The sequence below is a fragment of the Cebus imitator genome, unplaced genomic scaffold, assembly GCF_001604975.1.
Source record: "Cebus imitator isolate Cc_AM_T3 unplaced genomic scaffold, Cebus_imitator-1.0 Scaffold26, whole genome shotgun sequence".
NCBI lineage: Eukaryota > Metazoa > Chordata > Mammalia > Primates > Cebidae > Cebus > Cebus imitator.
The window spans coordinates 7,725,346-7,748,483 of record NW_016107341.1 but is presented as its reverse complement, the minus strand read 5'-3'; the positions used below and the strand labels follow the sequence as shown (position 1 = coordinate 7,748,483).

Sequence of the window (23,138 nt, the reverse complement as noted above, 5' to 3'; positions counted from 1 at the left end):
GTATTTTCTCACTTGCATCAAATATTTACTTATATCTTTAAATTACCTTATAAATTATAATTTCAATAATTAAATGGTATGAAAATTCCAACTGTCCCTCCACTGAGATGTTTCAACTACATTTTCAAAATAGTTTGTTATTTAAACCAATAACATCAAAAATATCAGTGTGTAACTACCTTGCCCATGTTTATTTCAATTTCTATCAATTGACCACAAGAAAATTTTGCCAATACGATGGGTAAGATATAGCTTCTGCATTATTAATAATCAAATAGATGCAAATTAAAACAATAAACTTGAATACTGCTTTTCCTATGTACATACAGTTTTAGTTTCCATGATTTAATTTCACTAAATGTCATACTTATTTTTCTTGTAATATCAAGAATATCTTCCTGTCCAAAGACCCATGGTTATCAGTGGCCCAACCTTAGTGCTATCAATGGTCAAAACCATCTTTGCCACCCTCTTCAGCCTCTGACACAGAAGCAAGACAAATGGGAATATATTTATAGCTACCAATTATGCACTAAGATTAGGAAGAGGGAAAGAAGAATTTTAGTGAAGTAAGCATAGGGATCAAAAGAAACATGCAATAAAATTGAAGACATAGTAAGTATATTAAAGCAAAATAACATCAAATGCAAATTCAGCTCCACAGACACTGGAGTAATTTCTTTTTCTCCATTTCTTTTTCTCTGAGCACTTATTGCATAAGTGCTCAATAAATATTTATTGAAGAAATGTTAAAATGTAATGCAAACAGAGAGCCTAGGCTGAGAGTGATCTTAGAATTGGTATTAATATTTGGCCAGAATTAACATTTTTCTTTTTGAATAGAAATAGCTTAGTTTTCTTCTCTTTTTGTGCTTGAATCTTCCAAAACACAGTTTTGGTGGCATGTAATTTCTATATAGTTATAATTATCTCTTTCTCTGTATATGAAAAAGCAGAAGTTCAACTGATTATACAACTGGTTCTCAAACTAATGGCGGTCCAGCATCATTAGCATCACCTAGGAACTTGCAGAAATACAACCCTACTCCAGATCTATGGAATTAGAAACTCTAAGGGTGAAACCCATCAATCTGTATGTTTAAAAAGTCCTACAGGTGATTCTGGTGATAAGATTTCAGAATCACTGATGTAATCCTGGGCTATTCTCCTTCCAACATACTACAAATTCACACACACTGGTTTAGTCCATTATCTAGGATAATACCTGACACAGAGGAAAGATAGAGGTGAGGTAAGAAACTTATGGTTTGAGAGTCACCATTTCATTAGCATACAGATAGATTTTTTTCCATCCAGAAAAGGCAACCATGCATTAAAAAATCTCAACTTACAACACAGTAACATTACAGTGCCTGCCTTTTCACATTAAAAAAATGACTGTTTTTAAAGATAAACATTGTAACATGTAATTATTTATTTTATTTCCTTAGAAGATATTTAGAATTATAATTCTGTAGCCCATGGCTTTTTACAATAGAATTATTAAATAAAAGAAAGTATATGTGTATAATATTTAAACATTGCGAAGGCAAAGAAAAAAATACAAAATAGTAGGATTTCTTAGTAGTGTGGTTACTATTGATTATGAAGATGGTTGGAAGAAGCCATCCATATCAATTTGACTGCATAATATTCACATTAGTAGCCACACATAGAATCAGTGTCAGTTTTAATACTTGCAATATAATTACAATATTAGTTTTCTGTTCTCCCTGACAAAGCCATTTTTAGATTCCATCAACCAAATCCTCTGGGTTCCATGGAGACATGTGCTACATAAATAACAAAGCATTATTTTTACTCATATCACATTATTGTGGAGATTGATAAATCGAGGAGCACTGTATCAAATATTAATAGTTTTTAAGCATTGAAAGCTGTTTTATAGCACAGTTAACAGCAACCTGGCAAACTGAAAATCAAGATAATAGGTCATCTTTCATTTAATAGTTCTGAATTCCAACCCAGTTATTCTAGAGATAGATGTGTCTCTTTTTAAAAGACTAAGCTTATGCAAAGGCCTACAGCTGCTAAATTTAGGATTGATTTTAAAAATATCTAAAGCTAATGAAGCACCACCCTAATAGATGGGCTTTAGCAGATGTTCCAAGTATAGTTTTATATTAAAACCTAGATCATTATCCAAATAGCAAGAAAGGAAACAAACTAAATGTGCCATGAAGAATGATCAAATACATCTTGCCTCACTGTAGCATGTTGGTAACAAATAACCTGCATCTTTTTTTTTTTTTTTTTTTTTTTTTAAGATGGAGTCTTGCTCTATCATGCAGGCTGCAATGCAGTGGCACGATCTCAGCTTACTGAATCCTCTGCCTCCAGGTTCAAACAATTCTCCTGCCTCAGTCTCCTGAGTATCTGGGACTACAGGTGTGTGCCACCACACCTGTCTAATTTTTTCTATTTTTAGTAGAGACAGGGTTTCACCATTTTAGCCAGGATGATCTCCATCTCCTGACCTTGTGATCTGCCTGCCTCGGCCTCCCATAGTGCTGGGATTACAGGCATGAGCCACTGTGACCAGCCCAAATAACCTGCATCTTATTCCTCCTTAAAAGTGAGAGGCACTTTATACTGAGGATTGCTTTCTTAGTTGATGATGATTTTTTTTAGTTTTTTGTAAATGTGGTTGGTAGTAGTCACATGTGTGGGTGTTCAGTCAAAGTTTTATACTACATTCTTTGTTTAGCACTCATGTTGTTTTAGCTGAGTTATTGCTTGGAGTCTCAGTTTTCTCATACATGAAGTGGAAATTTTCTTGGCTAAGATTATTGTGGGCATTAAATTATACATACTATGAAATAACATTAAATATAAAATATTATAATTTTAGAAGCATCTGGTAGAGTATAAATATGCAATACAAGTTGCTATATTAAAACATAATCTGCATTTAAGTAAATCACAATTTATATTTCAAATAAATTCCTTAAGCCTATTTTTACCCTGTTTTACTTGATGTTGTTATTTAGACATTCCTTCATGACAATTTAATCTGAGGTGAATATAAATAGGACATTAATTCATTCTTTAATTATTTTTGATTGTTAGTACTACAATTTGTTTTGTTGTCTATTAAGAGCTGCCACTCACACAAACTGGGAATGGTTTGACAGTAGGTCTAGAGGATGTGAGTATATACTTGAATTTCAAAGTAAAAGATAATTCTATTTATTAGAAGTTATTAATCCTTCCCATTTTCAGGCTTTTGCAGAGAAAATACAGAATTACTACATTTAAAGGCTTTGTGGTCAGCTAAAGTTATTTATATGCCTCAATGTTTTGTTAATGATTACATAATATGCAAAGTTTTACCAATTATATATATATATATATATATATATATATATGCATGCATTTTTATGTATTCCACGTATTATTTCAGGGAAACTGACAACCTCAGATACTAGTCATATTTAGAAATTTGAATTTAAATGCCAATAAAAGCATTTGTACATATCACATTTTACTAAAATACCAATGTAGGCATTTGGGAATATGCAGTTACATAGAAACTATACGTATTAACTTACTTTATATAGATTACTTCCCACACATTGCCTATTACATATAGATTGCATATTAAGGGTCTATTTATGGACCAGAAAGACAAAAATGTTTGCTCAAAATCGTCATAACCGTAATACAAGTATATTTAAGAAAACTGTAGAAATATAATGATTGGGCTCACAATGAGTCATGGATCTTTAGATTTTGCCATTTGGAAGGCAATTTAGAGTTGTCTAGCTCCATTTCTATATGGCAAAAGCACATTTTCTTCAGTATTCTCCTTGGAAATTGGTCATATAATAATACACAAGGTCAACTAGTAATAAAAAGAAGTATCATTTTTGCCCCAAAAAGGCAACTTAGAATTATCTAGTTCCATTTCTTTATGATAAAAATACATTTTCTCTTTGGAAATTTGTCATCTAGTAATAAAAAAGGTATCATTTTTGAGCCTTTTATATGTGCCAGGGACTGCATTAAATCTTTAACACACAGTGTCATATTTAATCCTAATACTCACTTCATAAGGTAGGTACTATTACCATTCCCACTGAAGCTCTCAGAAAGGTTCAGTTGAGTGATCAGATCCCCAGGCGCTGATTAGTACAAAGCAGGTTCTCATACAAGACAGTTCAGGGAATGAAAAGCTTGTCGCTTTAGGAAGTAAAGATTCAATTCCTGCTAATGTGGTCTTCCTGAAATTCAGATGCAATTGTTCACTAGACCACTTTCCCTCCCTAGTGTTTTGAACTATTAAATTGTGTAGACAATTGTCATAATCCAAACTATTTCCTCTATCCCTGGTAGCTCTTTAGAACTTAGTAGGCAGATACTGTGTTCTGCTTCCTTCTTCAAACTACTCCCTAATTCAATAGTTTTGTGGCACTTGATTTTCAGACCATTTGCCATCCTTATTGCCCTTTTGTGAATAGACTCCAGATTTCTGCTGATCCTCTTAAATGTAAAGTCAAGAACAATTATGATATCCTGGGTAGGATTTAATAAGTAGGGAGTACATAGGAAATATTAGTTTCTTTCTTTCAAACAAGTCATATTGGGTAGAGCAGTAAATCACTATTTTCGTGGATACATAAGCCCCAGTACTAATTTCTATTGTGCTTGTAGTAAACTATAATTCTAGGCATTTTATTTGTACATACACTCTTGATAATTCCAATATCCCTTCTCTTATATTTAATCAGTTACCTTGTGAACCTAAGTTAGGATTTTATATTCGTCATTCCCAATGTCTTACTTTTGGTTAAACTCATTCATTGTCCCTTTAGATATAATGGATTTACAAGTGCCTGGTATAACATTTACATATTGTTGATGTCAGTAAGCATGGTTAAGGATCAAATAATAGAATGGTTATTTTAGCTCTCAGGTTGAAAACTATCATCTTAAATTTTAATTGTATTTAATTTAGGACTTTTTAGTAATTCTCTCTTTTTCATAAGTCATTCCTAATTTCATTAAAAGCCCCTGCCCTTGATCTCTGCATAATCCACTTACAACAAAGTAATATCTGCTATCATTGGAGGACTTGACTGTTAAACAATTTGATTATTGCCCTGAGTCAGACTATCAGGTGACTCTCTACTTAAACCACACCTATGTACGCTGAGCAGGAATAGTCCCTATTTGAAATAATTATGGTATACTTTTAGAAAGAGCAATGTTGTTGTATGACAAAATTTACCTCTAGTCATATTGCTCTTGCAATTTTGGAGAGCTTAGTTGAGAATTTAAATACAGGAAATATAAAAATGATAATCATGTGATGCTTCCATCAAATGTATGTAATTGATAAAATGTAATGATGACATAGTCTGTTCTCAAGACTGATTAAATTCTAATACTCTATCCATATTCATCAGATTATTCTTGAAAGCATAATTCAATTATGTATGTATGACATATATAATTATAAACAATTTTCATAGACTACTTGAAGAACATTCGAACGTGGTCCAAAAGGACTGGTTGTAAAATATTAAGAAAAAGTCTCTATGGTAACATTCACGTTGAAATTTGTTAAGCATAAGTGCTTTGTTTTTGGTTTACATTGCTGAGCTATGAATTGGTGAATCATATTTGTAAAAGAACAACATAAATATAAATGTAAATTCTAAGGGTCACTTATTATGTGGGGGGAGTTTCCCCTCTAAAGCGTGAAGATAGTCTGAAGATTTTACAAAATTGACAACATAAATCACGTTTTCTTAACAAAAATGAAAAGATCTATGATGACTTTAACATAGTTTATTTTTATCAGAGCAGAGTGTTTAGGTTGTATCTTCAAGCTGCAATTTAATGCTTTGCACAGTGCTTGAGTGAACATCAGTGACCACGGTTTATGTATAGAAAAGGGAAAAAATGCCTGCTGTGATCTCAGTGGCATTTTTAGATACAGCTAGAGAACTTTCAAGGTCAAGAATAAAAAGATCCTTGGAAAATGAAGCATAAATATTGAATCAATGGAAGAAATTATAAAGGAAAGGCAAGATGTATGTAGTAATGTAAAACTGTAAAACTTTAGTACAATAACTGCAACACTTAGTGTCAGGAAAATAGTAAAAATATAGGAAATAGATAAAGGAGAATCCAAAATATATAGTAATATAATTTTATTTTCTGAAGTACACAGCCACATTCTTAATGGACAAAAGATGGGTAAATCTATTTGACAAAGTTTATTTTGCAGATATTAAGGTAGAAATGAAAAAATTGAGCTAACAGCTATTGAGAATTTTGAGGACCTGGGGGGAAAAAAAGGTGGTTATGAGTTCTGCTGCAGCGGACTTAAAAGTATCTGCCCAACATCTCTGAACGGAACAACGGAGCTCACAGCTCAGCACTTGAGCTCCTATAAAGGATAGACTGTCTCCTCAAGCAGCTCCCCAACCCCTGTATATCCAAAGAGTCACTTCATAAAGGAGAGCTCAGATTGACATCTGGTGGGTATCCTTCTGGGACAAAATAGCAGAAGAAGAAACTAGCAGCAACCCTTACTGTTCTGCAGCTGCTGCAGGTGATCCCCAGAGAAGCAGGGTCTGGAGTGCACCTCCAGCAATCCTACAGCAGAGGGGCCTGACTGGAAAACTAAGAAACAGAAAGAAATAACTTCATCATCAACAAACAGGACATCCACTTAGAGATCCCATCTGAAAGTCACCAACTACAAAGACCACAAGTAAATAAATCCACAAAGATGGGAAGAAACCAGTGCAAAAGGGATGAAAACACCCAAAACCAGAATGCCTCTATTCCTAAAAGGGATCACAACTCCTCACCAGCAAGAGAACAAGGCTGGATGGAGAATGAGTCTGATGAATTGACAGAAACAGGCTTCAGAAGGTAGGTAATAACAAACGTCTCTGAGCTAAAAAAACATGTTCTAACCCAATGCAAAGAAACCAAGAACCTTGAAAAAGGTTTGACAAAATGCTAACAAGAATAAACAGGTTAGAGAGGAATATAAATGAATTGATAGAGCTGAAAAACACAACACGAGAACTTCACGAAGCATACATAAGTTTCAATATCTGAATTGACCAAGCAAAAGAAAGGATATCAGAGGTCAAAAATCAACTCAATGAAATCAAATGAGAATTTTGGTAACTAGTGCGTTGCTCTCACATGTTACTTAAAATGTTAAATAGTTTGGAAGTTAATTAGACAATATATATCTCCTTGGTCTTTATTTCTTAACACTTGTACTTTCTCTTCTGCAACACTGTATTCAAATATAATGACTTCATGTAATGTCTATCTTCTCTTCCAAAGTGCAAACACCCTTATTTGGGGGCCTCACCTGACTGTTTACCACTTTCTTTCAGCACCTAATATAGAGTAGACATTCAATTATATTATAACTAAATTAATGAGCCTCCACATCATTTAACCAATATTTTCATTCTTGGGAAATCAACTCAAATGGATAATTCAGAAGGACAAAAAGTGTTATGTCATAATAATAGCTAACAACTATTGAACATTCACAATATATTGGTTTACATGGATTATCTTATTTAATCCTCAGGATAAATTATTCAGGAAGATACCATTCTGTAACCATTTAGGACACAGGTAAACTGAGGCTCAAGGAGGTTAAATAGCCACATCACTATTAAGAGACGCTTAATCTGTCCAACTTCAAAGCCCAAGCTCTTAAACATCAGCATGTTGTATGGTGTCATAAACTGTTTATGGTGGAGTTACATATAAAAATAAAAACTAGGGTAATTTAACAGTATGGAATTAATTATTCTTATAATTTATATAATTTAAATAATGATCAATATGAAAATAAAAACAAATATATATAAGAAAAAAGAAGATGTTTGGCAGTACAGTATTTCATTTATAATGTATGCATTGATAAAATCAGAAGGATAGAGGAAATTCAAATAGTGTGTGTTAGGATGACTGAGTTAATTGTATATTTTGTTTTTAATGCTAACAGTGGCTTTCAATAATTAAATATGAACATCTGACTTCTTTAAAACTTCCACCTATAATTGAGATTATATAATACTTTTCTTTCTATGTCTGGCTCGTTTTACTTAGTATGATGTCCTTCAGGTCCAACCATGTTGTGGCAAATGGCAGGATCTCCTTTTTAAGGGTCAATAAAAATACAGAGATAGAGAATAACAGTTGTTAGGGGGATAAGGAGAAGACGGGAGATGTAGGTCAAATGATAGAAAGCAGCAGACATGTAAGATGAACGAATGTAGAGATGTAACACAGGACATGAGAACTAGAGTTAAAAAAACTGTACCCAGGACTTTTATTAATTAAGTGCATTTTAGTTGCTTCTGTCACAGAAAAAAAAAAAAGCTAACCCTGTGAGACTATATATATATATATATATATATACATACGTTTGCTTGACTACCATATTACTATCTATATGTATCACATAACACCATGTTGTAACCTGATATACACAATAACATTTGTTTTAAAATGTTGACATCTGAAATTAAAACCAGATGAAAGCCTATTTTTAAGACTCTTAGTGGGGAAACATCGAAAGTCCATCTAGTTCACTTTATTTGAATTTACAAACTTTTCAAGTGATCTTTTTACTTTAAAGGGTGCGTCAAATTGAGAACACTTTATATTGTACATTCCACTGTGAAATTCATTGAGAATTCTATAGACGTGCAATAAGAAACTGGAGCATGTGAGACTCTGCTGCATCAGCCCTGCCAGGCACAGAGTACTAAATTAAATATTGTGTGCACATCTATGCATGTCCAGAGTTTCACTTTACATGAAGATAAAGAAAATTGCAAAGAGACAGATCTATAGCATAAGTCAGCAGTGCCAAAAGAGATGCATTCAGATTTGAATGAAGTAATCTGAGCAGTTGGTTTAAATTTGAGATCAAAATTCCACCAGTCTTTCCTGGTACAATGAAAAGAGTCTGTTTTAATCTGTAAATCCTAACATTCCTTTATTTTGGGTACCTATTTGATCACTTCTTTAAAAAACACAATAGTGAAAATCTGTTAGGAAAAAAAAAGTACTTTGTGTTTTCCAAATTGAACTACAATGCCGGTACAGTTAACCATGTAGGACAATGCTCATTCTTAAGACATGTTCTAATCTCTGGCTAAAAGACCGAATGAACACAGTGTTCCATCCTGCCTAGCTGCCACATGGGTAATTGAACCCTTAATTGTGATGTGGTGTGTGCCTACTAGTCAGACACCCATGTATGCTTGTTTCAGCATTGCCACTACGCTGAGCTGCATGCAAATGAGTAAAGCTAGTGACCCGGGAACATCTTCCTATTTTTAGGACAAATGATGATTGAACAGCAATGAACATAAAACATCCTTTGTGATAGTATCTACCTGCAGGCTTGGCATGTGGTAAATGTTCTCAAAATGCTAGTCACTTTAAAATAGAAAAACAAAACAAAACAAAAAAACACGTTTGGATTCATAATGATTAATTATTCCCCTTGGTAACCTATTGCAGCAGCTCTGGAATGTTTCATTTTAGAAGGCAGTGAGACTACGGGCGGGGTTGTTTATTTGTTGCTGTTCTACATACAGTTTGGAGAAGCAGGGGAAGCTTTGCTGTTGCAGTTGCATCTGCCTTTTCTAGATTAGTGTGTGGTTTAGAAACAAGCAAATCCTCCTCCATTTTTAACAGGAATCCAGGTATTTCTAAGGCTGGACTTGTCAGGGGCTAGACTTTGAGGACTGTCACTCATACTAAAATAAATAAGAAAGATACCTTAGATGGATTGGGAATGCTATTTTAGTAGCCTTCCTGCCATGAGTAACCATGCAGTAACACCTGTATTTCTGACCAGCAAGTTCGACACTGAAAATTCTGACCAAAGTCTAAAGAACTTTTAAAACCAGTGTCTTTAACCTGGAGTCCAATATCTTGAGAGTCTTTAACCTGGAGTCCATATATCTTGGATGAGCTTCAGGGAGCCCTGTGAATCCCATAGGATTACAGGCAATATGTGACATGTACAGTTTTTCTGGAGAAAGGTCCTACTGCATTCATCAGATTCTCAAAGGTGTTTTGGACCCCCAAATATGTTGTATCTCATGTTAAATGTTGTAACATATTTTTGCTTCCTTGAGATCAAAGAGCCAGGAGTTCCCAATGTAAGCGATGGGAGAGCCTTGCAGTCATGCCTTGAGAAAGAGGACTTCTCCGTCAACCTATGCAGGGTACTCCCACTTCCTGCTAAGAGACAATGCTTCCTTGATTCTTGATTCAGCATTCAGAGCCAAAGAAAAGAAACTGATTCTACAGCCACTCAAGTGGTGTTAGACCCCAAAAGTCCATAGATATTATTGTACAATTATTTTCTTTAGGCCTATGATCTTCGGCTTCACCATACTTTCATGCAATACACTAACTATTCTAGAAAGTAAGTACAAGGAGAAACAGTAATATCTATTTTTTGGTTATATTTCGCCGTAAGTTATTTTAAGAGTATCTTCTTGGTAGAAAAAAAATATACTCACCTCATCATTCTATTTAAAGGGCTATGCAAGTTTTAGATGTACACTTTTAAAATTCAGTATTATCATATCAAATCGTCAAACATTTCTATTTTTAGCTATTTAGTAATCGCACATGATTTTTAAAAATAATGTTTATTTACTGTTTTGTACCGTTAAGTGATACAACCATAATATGTTATAATTCTATTACTTAATTTATCAGCTTTAAGTAATATACTTTGACTTCACAATGTTACAGATGATACCATCAGTCAATATTGTACCCACAGATTTCTACATATGGTAGTTACATGGTTTTTTTTTTTTTTTTTTTTTTTTTTTCACTAAAATTCTTCCTGTTTTCCTCTCCCAATTTTTGGTTATTTGTATGTTTTCAATTTCCAGGGCATATACAATTTATTTTGGACTTTTTCATCTAATCCACACATTTCTTCTAGTTTCAATTCTTCTAAGTATATGAAGGGCTTATCACCAGCCATTTTGCTAAAGTTTTCCTTGTCATCTCTTGATTGGCTGAAGTTCAGTCTCTGGTATGTGAGCAGTTATTTCTTGAGTCGTGGCACATTCTATATTGTTTGTGGCTTTATACTTAACAAACATCAATGCTGGGCATAAAATCCTAGGCTTAAACTTTGTTTCCTTGAATATGTCAGAGGTTTTGTTCCACTGACATCTAGTGCTGAATACAAACAAGGAGAAATCAAAGGTCAACCTGAGGGATTTTTTTGTTTTTGTTTTTGCTTTTGTTTTTTCTGTTAATAATATGATATTTTTGGTTGGCTATTTAAAAGATGCTTTTTGCATCATAAAGGCTAATGAATTTACTAGAATATGTCTTAAATACATAGATCCTGTGTATGTAGCAGAAATATATATCTTAGCATTGACTGGGGTCAGTTTTCACTGCTGTGTAATATATGCTTTCAATAGATATGGTTATTCTTTTCTGTTTTTAACATTTTTCCCTCAAATTATATTTTTAAATATTTGTTTTGTTCCATTAGTTTTGGTTTTATTTTCCATGGATTCTGATTATGAATATACAGCTTCTGCTTTGTCTGGCTTATGTACCTATCATTTTTACCTAATTCTTTATATCTTCCATTTTAATTTTGATTTCTCGCCTTGCCTCATTTATATCCTGTATGTCTTTGCTGTGTTTTCTTCAGTGTCCTCATGTCTCCTCTTTGTAATTCTTTCATATTTCAGAGATGGTTTTAGTTTGTTTCTTCCATTTCATTGAATTCTGCCAATTGAAATTCTATTTCCTCCCACTGTCTTGAGTTCTTGTACTTATGATTCATGGTCCTCCTTCATAGTAGTAAAAGCTTTATTACGATTTTCAATGCATAGTAAAACTTTAGGTGACAGCTTTCATATCTGTCTGTAGCAACATTTTTCTTATAAACGCTCATCAATGGCAAATTTGTAGCTTTCTTTCACACTTTTTTTCCTAATAGGATTTTGGTTTTAATCGTCTGCCAGTTTTTAAAAACTATTAATCCATTGAAAGTGTTGTTGTTTCCTAGATAAGATTTTATACACGAATTTCCTAGGTGGGTATGTATACAGCTGGAGAAGGCAGAATAGTGTATGTGTGAACGTGTGTATATGAATGTCCAGAAATGCCTTTGGGCTTCATAACTCAAATCTAGCCTTTTATCTTAAACTCCGATCCAAACTTGTGTCCCTGGGATGGTCATTTACCTGAGGTTTCATGAAAGGAATCAGCACTAGTCCTGGATCCTGGAGAAGCTCTTAGCCATTTTGTTGAATATGGGAACCCTGGCATAAGGTCAGCCTTGGAAATTAGAACCTGTTGTATGAGGAAAACACCTATTATAAAAATGATTTATAAACTATATCCAGTGAAACTGACAATTTGTCTTCATCTGAAAACACAGGACTCTAGTGGAAAGATCCTTAAATCTAGAGTAACGTAGAAGGTAAATTTGGACACATAGCACTTACATTGTAAGCACTGGGTCAAGAAATACCTGAAATACATATAGGGTCAGAGACAATTACTTTAATTTTGTTTTATTGAGCAGTAATACTCAGTGGAAATAAATGTTTTGGCATTAAATGGACCTGGATTTGATCCAGGTTCTAAGCATAAGATCATGAACAAATTAGTAACCGTCTCTGAGGTTTTGTTTAAATTATCTAGGGAATGGTATTACTGGTTGGCTGCATATCTGATTCACAGATGAAGGTTAATAAATGTCAGTTTCCTTCACTCTTCACACTGACATTAGTGGAAATAATGATTTGTGATTATTTATAAAAACACCACCCTTAAGCAACAGGTGATACTTCTTGGATTATTTGTTGGACATGATGATAGAAGAATACAAGTAAAGAACAATTTGGTTAATCTCTGCACTGGCCCTCAGAATCTGGTGTAAAGAGGGCTTTACCAACAAAAATAAAAAGCAGCTATATCTTCCTGTCATTAAAAATACCTTTATTTTAGAAAGTATTGGTTCATAAATATCAACACTCCTGCGTAAGGAAAAAGTGTGCAGTTATCTGCAGGGCCAATAGAGCCAGATCATGAAGAACAGGATGGGGCTCCTATAACAAACTGTGACTAAACCCAGTCTTGGTCTTTCAACCCTTCACCACTTGAAAATCCAACACGTTGAAGTTCTAACAGGTTGAACTCTTCAGCTGAATTTCCAACAGGTTGAACTGATGCGGATTTCCAATGTCTGTCTTAGCTTCTTCCCCAGTATTTTGGCAAGCTGCTGGGCACCTACATTATCTCGCTGCAGAAGGGAGAACTGGATAACTTCTTATACTGGCCCCCTCATGCTATCTTGGCCCTGGGATCATTGTTCTGCTCCTCCACTCCAGATCCACTTGTTTTCACTATCTAGTTAGTGAAATCACTTTTCTTGAACTTGTTTATCACCTTTCTGGCTTACTTGTATTGTAACAGAGGCTGATTCCCAGTGAGAACTCCCCAAGAGGGCAGACCGACCTACTAAGTTCCTCCCTCTCTTGGTCTCACATGCCATGCTCACCTTATAATAATACATTTAAGAGTGTTGCAAAGCAATCTGATGGAAACATTAATGAGCCAGAAATTTCAATTCTTCCAGTTAAACATTGACACAATTACATCATCAGAAAGCAAAGAGCCTAGGCCTTGTTATTGGTTCTTTGCAAGAATAACTCAGTCCACCGTGTTAAGATAGAGTATTATGTTCTCAGTACTATTAGAGCCTCCGTAAAAGAAATGTCCATTGAACAAAGTGCACCTTTCTAAAAACCGTAGTTGAAGACATGGTCTGTTCTGTGTTCCAATATCCCTTACAAAAGAACTAACAAAGTGAGCTTTACCTTTAAGTCAATGTCAAGATAGTTTTTCTCTATAGAATTATTTAAATGTTTTAAATTATGTAATTAAAATGATATGGCCAAGAAATTCTTCTTAATCTGATATTCCAGAAAATTTTGAATCATATTCAGTGCTTACGTACTTGTAATTTAGTCAATTCAGATGCCAAGTACCACATATCATTTTGCTTCTCTTGGGTTACTTGTTTATTTTACTTTTTTCCCATCTTCAAAACACTAGTCTCTTCACTAATTATCATGAAGAAGCACATTCTTACATTTACAGCTTTATTGAGGCATAATTGAAATAGAAAAACTTGCATACATTTAATGTTCACAATTTTATGAATTTGAATATATGCAAATACTCATAACATCACCACAGTCTAAGTAATAAACATATTCAGCACCTGCAAATGTCTCTTTGTGTCACTTTGTCATTTTGGGGGGTAAAAATATGGTAATATGGGATGCTTTACAAATTTGTGTGTCACCCTTGCACAAGGGCCATACTAATCTGCTGGGTGTTGTTACAATTTTAGTATACAGGCTGCTGAAGTGAGCACTGTGAAGAACAACTTTGCATATCCTAATGAGAGGACACAAATAAAGTTATCTATGTATTGCACAGACACTTTTAGATTTGACACTTTGCTTCTAAGACGCCACATGAAGGAGGAAGAAGATATTTATATTTATTTTTATTGATTTTCACCAGATTGATGCATTTTCTTTAAAAAATAGCATTGGCACCAAAACTGCCTAATTATTATTTTTTTAATTTTGAAGGTAATATGTACTCTGTTAAAAAATATTAAATTGAAAATCCCACTACCCCTAATTTCCCTCATCTTGCTCCCTGTAGCTAATCACTGCTAGGAGTAGTTTCTTACGTAGCATTACAGGAATTGCCTTCAAATTACTTTTTAGTTTTTATTTTCAATAGATCAATTAAACTATTTATAATATAGCTAGAGTATGGATTATAAAACCAAACAAATAATTGAAGGTCACTAAACTGTCAGTCAGCACTTACAAAAAAGCAACAACACTTAGTTAATAAATCCATCCATCTATGTATCCATATAAAAGTTTGTCATGCCCAATTAGCTTTACATAGAGATTATATTTTTAAAAATATAATATATTAGCCTTTCTATTGTGGAATCTCAGATCTGAGAGTAACTTTAGAACTAAATTACTGTTACTTCCTAATTTTATAAGTATGGTAAGTAAGTGAAGACTAGATAAACTATTTTTATGGGATGAATCCAAATCCCTTGACCCCCACTGTATATGAGATAATGTCAAACTCTATGAACTAGAGATGTAACAACTAACTATGGATGCTCAACAATTTAAATGAAGTAAAAACACAGCTACAAAATACTTCACTGGCAAAAAATAGTACAATGAATGAATCCTAATTATGTCAATAACATTTGAGAATAAGTATTACACTATGAATAACAAAATAGAATTACTTACTCCCAAGATCTTTACAGGCTAGCTAGGGAGGTAAGACACAAGCATGTTTAAAAAATCTAGCAATACAAAGAGAAATGAATACAAGATAACTTATAAGGTTGCTATAGGAATGAGAATTGCTATAGAAATGAGTACTATAGGGATGAGAGGCAGGAATAACATGCTTAGTGATGATGTGATGGAGGTGGTGGTATTTCAGTCAGGTTTATAGGCTATATAAAAGAAAGAGGATTTCTTATGACAATAAAAATAGGTATAAACAAAGGTGCAAAGATAAGAAAGTTTTTGGTGTGTTCAGAAGACAGTGAATGCCTGAATTTGGCTGGAACTTTGGATTTTTACATGCAACAGTTGACGGTATTAAATGATAGGGATGCTTGGGTGGATGGAAGACTCTAAATGGCACATTTAAGAACTTGTATTTTACCTTGCAGGTAACAAGAAGCCACTGAAAGTCATTAGGTAATGGGGTAATATAAAAGTGGCATTTACCTAGGTGACGAAGGTAAAGCATATGCTAGAGAACTGGGGCTAGGGTAAGAGTAGATATTAGGGAAGTATGCTAAGAGGTGATCCCCAGTAGTAGAGCTTGGGTACCTGTAGAAAACAATTCCTCTTCTGATAAAAACTATCCAGTCTTTAATTTCTCTGGCTAACTATGAGAGACAGATGATCTCAAATGAGTTGATGATCTGCAGGATAACTCCAAGAATGTCCATATCCACCTATTTATTACACATTGCTATGGGTTGAATTGTGTCCTCCTAAACGCATATGTTGAAGTCCCAACTTCTAGTACCTCAGAATGTCACCTTTTTGGGAAACAAGATCACTGCTGATGTAATTAGTTAAGATGAAGTCATACTGAGTAGGGTATGCCCCAATCCAGTATGACTGATGTCATTATGAAAAGAAGAAATGTGGGCACAGACATGTACATCAGGAGAACACCATGGGAAGATGATGGAAGGGATCAAGGTGATGCTTTTATAAAGTCAAGGAACACCACAGATTGACAGCAAACCACCAGAAGAGGCATCGCATGGATTCTTTCTCACAGGACTCAGAAGGAACCAACCCCGCTGACAGTGTTATCTTGAAATTCTATTCTCTAGAACGGTGAGAAAATAAATTTCTGTTGTTTAAACCCCTCAATTATGGTACTTTGTTAAAAAAAGTCTGAGCATACTAATGCATGTATGAACACTAGAATCTAAGAATACAGGAAGACACCAAGTTTAAAGCTTGGATTTTGATGTTCTCTTGAGGCATAGAGGGCCAAAAATGCTATTAACTAAATTTGCAGAATTCTCAGAATTGAGAAATTCTCATAGTACTTATTTCTTGGATATGTTCTAAAAAATCTAAGAATTATGAAGAAGAAAAAGAGTCTAAGTTAAAAATAAACTTTGAGGCTAAATAACTTCTTGGTTCTAAGGATTCTGTGTGATAGTAACAGCTTTTTGAAATATGTAGTCATAACTAGCATTTTAAGTATGCTTGAGTTCAAGATTTTCATTCATTTTTGCATTTGTTATTTCCTAGCCAAGAAAATCACCACTTATCCATTATTTCCAGTGTTGCACAGATAGCTGCCAAATGTGAAGAGATGTTTAAAATGTAAAACTGTTACCAAGCGATTTGGCAATAATTTCCATTGTTAAGAATGCTCATAGGTAAACCATTTCTACATTTTTCTCCTCTTAAAATTACATTTTACTAGTCAGACTAAAGGAAGAATAGACCTAAGTTAGATGGGCTGAACAAAAAAAGTCCATAATTTTTGAGGGAAGTGTAATATCCAGCACTGAGGTGTTTTTATTTTTTATTTATTTATTTTTAAGTTTGCCATTCTGACCTAATTAGAGAAAAGAAACCATCATTATTGTTTTCATTTTGTTACAAGTTGTTCCTTCAACTCACTTCCTACTTAAGAAATCACTTATTAACACAAATAGCTTCATTTTTTCCCAACTATCCTTGCAAATACTTATATAATTTCCGATGCACTTTTCACTACTCAGAAAAATCAATCCAGTTTTCAGGTTTTGTTTTCACAGTATAAAATTTATGATGAAAGTACTTTACTGTGAGTTTTTCCCTTTTGATTTTAACATGTGGTGGGATAAGCTTCCCTAAACAGCTTTTGATTCCGATTTATCTTGCTCAGACTGTTACTGCCTGTCTGATAAAGCATCAATTCTTTTCTAGGCACTAAGGCCCTCTGCAACCTGTACTGAGTCTTTCACCAGTTCTCTGATCCACTAATTCTCTAAACGAAGTCTGTGCTGCTAATATTATATTTAACTTATGGTTTGCTGAACCCTCTATACTCCTGGGTTATTGCTCTTCCTCCAGTTTATTACTTTTCTAGTACTTTCTAATCCTATGGCCAGGATTCCATGTTCAACCTTTCATCACACCTTATCTGGTTTTCTTGGGCAGAAATGATCCCTTCTATTGCATTCTTAGAGCTCTTGGTTCACACAATACAAAATGGTTTATAGGGATGTGTCCTATACAACTGATTATTGCTCACTGAATTCACATCTTTGAGAATAACACAAATACACTATTATAGTAGATCTTATGTGAGCATAGAGATTCCAGCTTCTTGAACATCCTGAGTTACTTGTTTCCAGATTCCCTGGAAAATGATGTCATTTCTTTATTTGTGATTACGATCCCATCAATTCTTGACTTCAACAATCCTCACCTTTTTTATGTTCATTTAAGAGTGTTCATATTTACCTTTTAAATTTTGTCCTAACATGGCTTGAACAACATTTTATTTTACAGAGCCTGTTCCATAGATACTTGTTGGTTGAAATAATGAATAACTGAATGCCTTTCTGTCATGTCAACGTCTTGTAAAAAATAGCACACTAAAACCACAACAAAAAATATCTGACCCCACTGTCAAATCTATGTTTAATTCTTTATAATTTTATTAAATTATTTGAATACATGATCAGTACTAAATGTCTTCATTTCCCCTCAATTCTGCTGTAATTACTGAAGCCTCTCTGTTCTTCCACAATCCCATGATTCTTTCTGTGTTGTCTTTTCTTCTTCACCTCTGCCACACTGTGGACCATCTCTATCTTAAGCAATTTTTTTTGTCTGCACAGCTTCATTGACATGGAGTGATCAATTTCACTTAGCTTTTTAACCACGCCTGTGTTACACATGGATTATCACACCCCTCAGAGCTCTGGTCTTCTTCTCTTGTCCCTTTCATCTTACACCTCTTCCTTGAGTGACATTCCTGCACTTCCAACTGGCCAGATTTCCCAGGTTGAAGAGCTGTTCTCCTCTTAATTTTAAAATATATCACACTGAGAAGATTCCTTAGAGATATACTCTGTTTATCTGTTTGGTAGACTTCAGTGAAAAGTCCAAGAAATGTGAATAATAAAAGTAAAAGCATGGATAAAACTTAAGTACAGTTGTTAGTTAGAAATATTTCATGGATAGCTTTGTGTGTATGGCCATAAACCTTTAACTGTCCCAAGATTATATCTGAGAAAAATCTTATGTAAAATTACTAGTGCTGTATCATTTAGAGATTCAATACCAATTAGTATATCTTCTGATGACAACAAATTATCCTTAGAAATTATCAGGGGAGACTTGCACTATAAAATCTGATTAAAAAGCATGCTAGTTGGTAAAATTTTTACTCTAAAAATATAAATCAAGAATACTAAAATAGTGCACTTGATAAAAATAAATAAGATCCAATCTTATAAATGAAATAAATAAGCATTTTTTAAATCTGTGAACCATGCCTACTTAAGAGATAATGAATTTTCCAGAAATGTTTTGTTTGTCCCAAAGCAAAATGCCATCATTTAAGCAATCTTATTTCAGCTCTGTTTTAGTGTGCTATATATCTTCTAGTTTAATTACACAAATAAAGGAAATTACAATGGCATTTTGGAGGGACAATTAACCATACCTCTGGTACTATCTAATATAATCAGAGTATGGTATTAAGGGGAGATCACCTAATGTGTATACATGCTCTGACATTGTCTCGATTCTTTTATATTAGCTAAATTGTTTGACGCTAGTGCATAATTATAGTTTGGATTGGTAAATAAGCAACATGGTAGGACAAAAAATATAACTAGTCATTATAATGACTTTGATGGTCAAATCTGTCTTATCAATTTCAGTGTCCCCAGTTACTAGCTGCCTTGCATGTAAGTGCTCAGTAAATTGTGTGTTCAATATTAATCTGAAAGGAAGTCTAGAAACTATTTTGTCTAAGTTTCTACAAATCCTAAGACCAGTTTTCTGCTTATTTTCTGGCCATCACAGAAAAACAGCTTCTCAGGAAAAGTGAAGCATTCATCATTTACACCCACTTTTGATTCTTCTATTTATGTAGTTCATCACTTTTTTCCGGAAGAAAAATATTTCTAATCTGTTGTGGAAACAGAATTTTATCATTTTTTGAAACTTTAACAACATAAGATATGTGTACATTAATCGTTGCACTGTCTTCTCTGTTAGAATACAATATGCAATGTAGATGAAGCCAACCCATTTCAGACAACAGGAGAGAAGAGCAACTCTGCTCCACATCATTACTTTTGACAAATATTCAAAAAGTCTAAGTCTTTTGCTAAAAAAAAAAAAAAAAAAGGATACCTCTACCATGTAAGTAAAACTATTTGTACCATTATTTTTCATTCACCACTTTCTATGTAATATATTATTTGTACATAAAAGAGGCTATCCTTAAGGTTTTATGGATTTATAAAATGTAGCAGTATGTTCATAATTTGTTGATTCATTCCTTCTATCAATATCCATAAAAATTTACAATTAGATGATATTATTTCTCAGTGGGAATAGGCAGATTGTAGAAAAGGCTTAGGGATTTGTAAAATGATACAAATAAATTCTAAACACAGCACTGGCATTCATTATCTTGCAAGTGTTGTTTCTGCTTACAAGTATAACAGTAGATTGGCCATTAGGAAATCTCGCTGCTGTTTCTATCTTGCTTTGTAACCCTGGAGAAGCATTCCACTTCTTAGAATCTCAGCCTCTTACTTAGAAAAAGAAGGGATTAAATAAGATGACCTCCAAAGATCCTTTTAGTAAAAATTAATAATAATAATAATAGCTAGCACTTACTATGTGCCAAGTTTTGATTATTTATTCCACACAACACTCTTTGTGCAGCTGTTATTACTATTTTACATACAAGAAAACTGAATCTAGAGAGGTTGAGTAATTTGGTCAGGCCTCATGGTTTAAAAGTGGCAGTGGTAGAAAGGGAACCCAGAAGCATGGATCTATTATCTATGTTCCTAACTGCCACATCCTACTGACCCTTTTCATGAAGAACATCACATGTTTCTGCTTATGGCATTAATAGAAAGTTTTATTTTCCCCCACTGGTGCTCAGGGAAATAGAATAAACTTTAGAACCAATAATTTTGACTTTTTAATCCTAATTCTATCACTTACCCTCTCTATGACCTTGAGCTAGGTGCTTACACTCAGAGTCTCTTTCCTCGTCTGTGAAATAAGAATGAATACTCACCTACCTCACAGACCCGGTGTTTGAGTTGAAACTAAAGATGCATAGTCTAGCAGACATTCAGCCAATTTTGTTTTCTTTCCTAATGTTTAAGTACAGAAGCTGATGCTGAGGCCGGAACTTGAAATTAAGACTACATAGTAGGCATTTTTAGGATTAGCATTCCTAGTAGCTCAGATGACACTTAAAATCAGACCAGTGCTGAGATGCGAGGAGTCATGAAATAAAACTAAAAAGAGAAAAGCCTGCATGTTCCTCTGGGGCATACCCAGTGCTCCAAAGCCTCAGAGGCCAGATTTTCTGACAATTTGTTCATTTCAATCTTTAACCTCAGGGACATGCAAACGGGCAGGATTGTCTGTTAGTGATACAACAGTTTGTTAGAATCTCAGTTTTTGGTCCACAACTTCATGCTCTCTGCCTTTTTAAAATGAATCTTTAAACAAGCATAGAATTCATTTTAGTCTTTCAAGGACATTTTGTGAACACATAATTTATCTTGTTTCATATTATAAAGAACAAAATTGCTTTGAGAAAAGTGATAATAAGGACCTTACCCAGTTTTCTTATTTTTACAGTTAATCAACATCAGTCCCTCTCCCACTTTATATTTCTGTTTTAATTATAGATGTTAAAAAAATAAGGGAATGAACACTTGGCATACGTCTTTCTTTGAATTTTTGTGTGATGAAGGCTTAAACAAATATTTAAGAAGATGGGCTGAATGAAACATAAATTGACAGTAGACTTAATTTTGAGGAAGATTCAAGGATATGGATTAGTCATTCTTATCAAAATTTTGAATTTAACTAAGAATCACGTATCTTTGTTTTTCTACTAAGTTCTAAATACTTTGGTCTGTTACTGAGAAAATTATCGTTAAATATTTTGGTGTTTAAAAAAAGTACCTCGGAAGAATCTGGAAATTAGGGAAATCTACATCCCTTTGCTTAACTGATTGTATGAAAAAATTAGCAAACCAAGTTTAAACAGTTCATTGAGAAAAGTTATAGAATATTGATTTAGTTCAATTAATGAAAACAGCTCTATTAAGTAGTTTTTATTATAGAATAGTCCTATATACCTAAAGAGTAACTTCAGATTTGAAAATGAAACTGTTAGTTTGATTCCAAAGGAAGTTGTATAAAGCAAAGGAAAATAATATACTCCGATTTTTTTAAAGTAAACTGAATTTTTGGAATGTATGCTTAATGTTAAAGAATGGCTTGACATTTTTATATATGTCTGACATTTGAAAATATTGTAGGGTTAAATAATTTACAGTAAATTAAGTAGGACCTACGGTGAATCAAAACATCATAGTACATTCTGTTTTGTTTTGTTACACATCTGGTAAAATGTACTTGAAGCTAAAATTCTCTGTTCACAAACTTCAATGACTTATAGTTAAGTAAAACAAGGCATTACAGAATTGTACCAACACAGTGAATTCAGGCTTGCTATTAACCTGCATGTTAAGATTTCTTAAGTGAAAATAATACTAGAAGAAAAACTGAATAATTTGCTTAATATTTAATCCATGCATGAGAAAAAGTATAAATAAAGAGAACAGGCTATTCTAAGTATAATTCCATAACTATTACAGATGAATTATTATGGTATGTCAGATGTATCAGTCAAGGTTGAAGTAGATTTTTTAATTAAAACATCAAATGTAAGCTCTAGTATTGTAAAAATGTACAAAATTATTACAATTCGTGGAATATTTCCAAACTCTAAAAGCACTTCAATGTGAAAGATGAACACTTTCTAAAAAACATGGATCAGTCTGTGCTGTGCAGAATTCACATAAGCCAAAGCATTTATCAATTGACATGTACCTTAAATCTTTCTGCCCTGGATTCCATATTTTAAAATGCCAGGCATTGTGGTGATTAAAAAAACTATTTCACTGTTTCGATGATTGCAACTTGTATAGTCATAGGGCACAGATCTACAGGTAGGTCAAAATTATTAATTTATTCATTCAAATCAAAATCATGATAATTAGATAGACTTTGTTTTTATTGAAATGCATTCCCTTTTTAGGAATGTTGCATAGTTTTCCTGTGTCACTGGAGGGTACAGATAACACCATATAGAAATTAATAGTGGGAAGAAAGTACCTACTGGTAAAGAATAAATGAAGCATCATTATCTTTTGAGCAACACACACACACACACAC

At 33.6% G+C, this 23,138-nt stretch overlaps 1 protein-coding gene and 1 pseudogene across 15 annotated transcripts in view; both read right to left on the bottom strand.

Annotated features, from left to right (window-relative positions):
• The window catches only part of MAGI2 (membrane associated guanylate kinase, WW and PDZ domain containing 2), a 1,433,352-nt gene that overhangs the window by 1,296,761 nt on the left and 113,453 nt on the right, over positions 1 to 23,138 (bottom strand). The window lies entirely within an intron of this gene.
• On the bottom strand, positions 14,356 to 14,470 carry LOC119470290 (annotated as a pseudogene).